A 6,175-nucleotide genomic window follows, 5' to 3' on the forward strand; every position below is an offset into this window, starting at 1 on the left:
CTTCTTTTTTAAACTTTTCTCTAGAGAGACTGATCAGTGACTAGAAATCAAACAGCCTTGAATACCTCCAGTCTGAATTGTTTTATATGTCCTCATCCTATGTCCCTAGGTGAAGATTTATCTTCTTTCAAGGTTCATTTTATCAGAACTCTATGAGTTCTTACTAATTCCTCTAGGTATATTTCTTTTCTCTTCCATCAGAATCTCATAATGCTTTGTTAGCAGTCTTTTATAGACTTCTATATTATAGCTGTATTTGTATGCGTATTATTAGACTGGAAAGAAAAAGTAAAACATTTCTATTTGTTATTCACCTTTGTTCTTTAAACTGCGTACTGTCTCACATGTGTTAAGTACTCGGGACATATTTCGATCAATTTTAATTACAGTTAGGAAGTTTATTTTCAAAATCCTATAAAATTTTCATGAAGATTTCATGTTCCTTTTAAACACTACAGAAAACCTTGAAATGCCCATTGCTTCCTCTAATTGCAGGCTGTTTGATCTTTAAGTGATTTTTTTACCATCTGCTTTACTGTACCTGTACAATTGGAACATCAAATCATGTGGTTTCTGTATAAGCAAAAAAGGACTGTGATATAAATGATAATTTTAAACTTCTTACACAAAATTTTGAGTCCATACATAATGATGAGATAATTTAGGTATTAACAGTTTGCTGAATAAAAGTAAATTGTTCAGCTTTGTCTTCGCACAGCCACATTATATTTAGATATGATACATGTTGTCACTTTGCATGTCCTTCCTTTTTCTTAGTTTAAAACAATCTATAAGAGAATAAGGGTTATAAATACTAATTTGGCCATATAGTTTACCAAATATTTTATTGAGAAAAAGTTCTGTTTTAACATTGAGAAAATATTGTCATGGATTATAAATGGAGAGCCAAGCTTTAGAATGTGAGTTCTACCAAATTGCTTTACTCTGTTCTCTTTACCAAAAAGAAATTAACATTTGCTAACTTGGAAACAGCTCTAGGTTTATTAGGCATTTTAATATGAGGCTGATTCTGAATTTTAGCGTTGTGTTTGAAAAAAATTCATTTGAAAGTTGTCAAGTAAAAGGAGAAGATAGTAATACTTGGGCTTACTAATTTTGAGTATAATTAATTGGATCAAAATCAGATTAATGAAACTTGTTTACTTTGAAGCTACATCAGCTTTAAGATATGGCCCTTGTAAAAATACTTATTGAGATCCCTTTAAATAACTCACATGACAGTTTTCTTTCTGAAGATGATAGATGAGGTTAACTCACTTTATTGAGTACCTTTCATTTGGAATGGGGGGGAAGGCAGTATTTCACAGTGGAATACTGATTCATTTCTGGATTTAGTTGAACTAAGGAATTCTCTGTGGAGAATATGACAGTGCCTTGTTGTAGGATAAGCAAATCATTTCTGTATTTTCACGCAAACACTGTTTATCTAGAGTATATTTAATGCGTTTGGGGAGGAAATGAGGGAGCTGTAAATGTTGCTATATTTTAAATTCTATATGATTCACTATGATTTAAATTCACTATGATTAGTGAATTACATAAATACTTTGATTTGTTTTAGAAATTAAAGCACTTTGCATGCCTGAATATTGTCTTATAATGATGAAATAAAATTTATTGTCTGGCTTTCTCAGCACATACGTTTTGTAACTCCATTATATTCTATGAAAAATGACTGCTGAACTGTAAAACTTGATAAAATTGAATACATTCAGTGATTTTAATAAAGGTATTCCCCCTTGTTTGTAAAAATTAATTTTTTTACATTCAGTCCTCAGACTTTATTCATCTTGTAGCTGAAATGTAAAAGATATTGAGATGTGTTTTATTCAAACACTGTTGTAACCAAAAGGATCCAGTATGATTTGATCACATGATACTATTCTTATTCTAGACACTGTTTTTGTTTTAATGATAATGCAGTGCTATTTCATGAATTCCTGGTGAAGTTATATGATTATTCACATGTTTCGGCCTTCATTAGTTATATACAAGGATCAAATTATACATCAGAAAATTCACATAACTGGAAAGGTGAATATATATTACAGTATGTGAGAGGTCTGTTCATTCTGATACATGAGGCTTAATTATGACATCAGATTTGAGGCTTAATTATGACATTAGATTTGAAACATAGGAATTGGTTAGGTCATTGTAGCTGTTTAGAAGTTAATATACAGAAATCAGTAAACTCAGTATAAACAAATAGCTTCCAATGAGAAGATATGAAGGAAGCCAACACTCTATTTAAAGGAACAGTTTTAAACAGTGCCTGTGCATAAACTTAACAAAACCTATGTGTTTAGAATTTTAAAAGTCTCCTGAAGTGCATATAATAGCTTGCTTGAGCAAATGGAAAGGCAAAATATATTCTTGGGTAATACTCAGTGTCATAAAGTTTTTCATTCTTTTTAAGTTGCTTTGTAAAATATTGCTATCTCAGTAAAAATGCCAGCCTTATTTATTTGTTTGTTTGTTTGTTTGATGGTGGGTGGTGTCTGGAACCAGATAGCAGATTCTAAAGTTCAAACAGGAAAAATTTCCAATAATTGGTTGGAAAACAGAAAACCAGAAAGAGACTAGCTTTACCAGATTTGAAAATATACAGTAACATCTCAATAATTAAAACAATACGTTATTGTCACATAAATAGACAAATAGACCAATGGAACAAAATAGAGAATCAATAATAGATCTAAATACATGTAGGAATTTAGTATTTGTTAAAAGTGTCATCTTAATAGGATAAAGATTAACAAATGATATTGAGACAATTAGCCATTTAGAAAGAAGATAAATTTGGAAGTGTATCACATTTAAATGTAAAAAATAAAACTAACATTTTGAATGAAAATGAGTGACTTCCTATATATCTTTGGAGTTGAGAAGACCTTTCTAGCTATGAATTAAAATCTAGAGGCCATAAATTTGACAACCAAATTAAAAAAAAACAAACAAATTTGTAAACAAAAGAGAGCAAAGACAAACAAAAACACCACCATACGGAAAGATAAAAGACAAATGATACCCTGAGAAAACACTTTTATAATCTGTAAAACCAAGTAGCAGTGTTTCTAATAGCGTTCCTAGAAATCAAGACAGAAAACCTATTGAGTAGAAAATTGGGTGAAGGACAAGGGCAGAGAGTTCACATATAAATGGCCATTACACATTTAAAAAGATTATTACTCTCATTTATAATAAAGGAAATGAAAATTAAAACTATACTGTGATTTAGTTATTTCCTTTTTAGAGTGACAATAACCCAGACTTCCATGGAGGGCTAATCTTGGAATATCTTCCAAAATTACATATATTTATGTTTTGACTCAGTAGTTGCACCCACAGAGTCATGAACAGATGATTGGCTAAATAAGATACAGTATATTTTACACACTGGAATATAAGACAGCTATATTTAGGAAAAAGGAAAGAAGAGTTCTAAAAATAGATGGAAAGAGTCTCCAGGATGTTAGTTGAAAATGAAGAACAGAACTGAATGTTTTACACTTTCTGTAAGATAGAAGGAAAAGTAATATTATAGATGCAAAAAGAAATACTAGAAAGATACTGATAAAACCAACAAAAATTTTACCTATTGGAAATGTGTGAAGTGGGAAATAGGATAGCTGAAGGATGGGACCTACATTTCTTTGTGTATACTTTTTTATATTGTTTTGACTTTTGAATCATATAAACAGATTATTTATATATAACTTAAAAATTTTAAAAGTTGACAGAACAAGAAAAAGTTGAAAATTCGTATGAAAGACTTTTCTAAACTGAGAAATACTACATAAAAGTGCTGGTTATTTATTTGAATTTCATTTGTGATATAGAATCTGGAACATGGAATATAGTTATGTGTCCAGGTTAAAAAATTTAATCCCCCATGCCTACCTTTCTCTTACCCTTCTCCCCCTTCCAAATAATTCAATCTTAAAACCATTAGGTAGGGCTGAACCCTGATGTCAGATAGTGGAGGCATGGTGGCCCAGAGCAGAATATCAGAGCCCAGGTGGGATGAGGAAGGCATCTATCCTGGGTATCTGAGCCTGAGGGAAACACCAATGCAGGTGAGGGAGTGACAGGGGAAATGATATACTGGTTTCACATAAGGGAGTTGATAAATATATGTTAAGGACAATGAGAGGCATGTCTTTCTCAGTGTCAGAGAGGGGAGTTGTAAATAAAGGAAGGGAGAAAACTAGAAGAACCCTGTGGTATTGGATTGGAATTTGAGATATTGGCATGAACTTACGTATATGTGTGTGTATATATATATGTATGTATACACATATATACACAAACACAGTAAATGTAGATATAAACTTTAGTGTATGTATGTAGACATATATATATGTTCTCTAGCTCTGTCCTTTTAGAGAGCCTAGGAACAATGAGATCTCTATATAACGGGCATACCTAGAATTGTTTAAAATTGCATTCTCTCCTAAAAGGAACCAGAGCTCCTTGGGGAAGTGACTGGTCCTTGGGCTGAGGCAGGGAAAGAAAAAGATAAGCCTGGGACTTCTTGTGTTGAAAGCTTAAAGAATGGTGGGAATGTGTCAAAAGAACACAGAAGGCAGCTTGGTGACTCTCACTTGAAGGGTCCAAATCAAGAAAACTTTAGCATAAAAACAAATAATAATCATACCAGATTACAACCCACTGAATATAAATGAATAAAGTTTGATAAGAAACAGCATATTTATAGCATATAGATATAAACAGCATATGGTTTCATAATCCCCTCTGACCGAAATATAAATTACAAAGGGGAAAAAGTTTTTTACAGTGGAGGTGCTTGGTAGGCACCACCTTGATCATGTGATCATCGGTATCAAGAATATCATCACTAATGTGACTAATCAAAATCCTTTGCCACATGATAAGATTCAGTGAGAAGAATGAACACAGTGTTATGTCTGTGATATTACATCCCAGGGTATATAACTTGAATATTATAAGGAAACATCAAACAAATTCAGTCTGCAAAATAACTGCCTTACAATCTTCAAAAGTGTCAAGGTCATGAAAGTCAAAATGAGACAAAGTTTTTCACACTAAAAGAGGCTAAAGAGAAACAACAAATGCAGTGCGGGGTTGTGAAGTAGCTCCTTTTGCTCTGTAGGACATTATTTAGACAACTGGCCAAATTTTAATGGAGTTTGAGGATTAGATGGTTATAATGTATCGATAATTTCCCGAATTTGTGGCTATATTATGGTTCTGTAGGGGAATGTCCTTGTTTTTAGGATATACACATTAAAGTATTCAGAGTTGATGGTGTGTCAGGTAGTCCACTTACCCATTTGGTTCCGAAAAAAATTAAATTGAACTTGCAACTTGTTTGTGATTGAAAATGTAAAAAAAATGGATAATTTATAAAAAGCCAATTTTATAAAAGTGATGTTTATAACATTTCTTATGCTTAAATAGGAGGTGATGTTTGTTTATGTGGGTTAAAAATATGGCATCATTTCCCTTAGTAAAAAAGTAAGAAAACTGAACCCTTTTGCCACACTGAGTATTATAGAAAATATACTTAAAGGCCTAGCATTTTGTTGATGATCAATAAGTTGTAAAATTATTAAGTGGCCAAGAATATCAGTACTGAAAATACCAGTGTTTTTAGTGAGTGTTTAAGTGAAATAATATAAAAGGAAATATCTAGTGAAGTTACTAACTCCAGAATAGGCATTCAATTATGTTAGCCCCTACTTTAACTTTTTTCTAATATATATAACTACAAATCAGTAAGCATATGCTAGTTCTAGACATTGTATTGGGCACTTTGTATATTTATTTATAAGTATATAATGAGACACAGGCAGAGATACCCCTTAAGTGCTACATATAATCTACGATTAGGTAGGGGTTTTCTTCCCATTAAACAGTTAAGGCTCAGAGAGGTCAAGTAACTTGCCCAAGGAGCCAGAATTTAAATTCAGTCTGTATAGTTTTAAAATCCTTTTTATTTTTACTTTACTGTGCCCTCTCTTTATGTTTTTGGTTAGAGGCAGTTTGGAATTACCAGAAGCTCTCTTTTGCAGTGCTTTTTATAATGGTGGCAACTGTAAAAAAAATTAGTCTTCCAAAAATTGTGATTTCAATCAGATTACTTCTTCTGAAAACCAACCTGAGATCT

The 6,175-nt window shown here is 31.9% G+C and overlaps 1 protein-coding gene across 3 annotated transcripts in view; it reads left to right on the forward strand.

Moving 5' to 3' along the window:
* FNIP1 (folliculin interacting protein 1) overlaps positions 1-6,175 on the forward strand; it is a 103,581-nt gene that overhangs the window by 45,463 nt on the left and 51,943 nt on the right. The window lies entirely within an intron of this gene.

Source organism: Pteropus alecto, unplaced genomic scaffold (assembly GCF_000325575.1).
Source record: "Pteropus alecto unplaced genomic scaffold, ASM32557v1 scaffold78, whole genome shotgun sequence".
Lineage (NCBI taxonomy): Eukaryota > Metazoa > Chordata > Mammalia > Chiroptera > Pteropodidae > Pteropus > Pteropus alecto.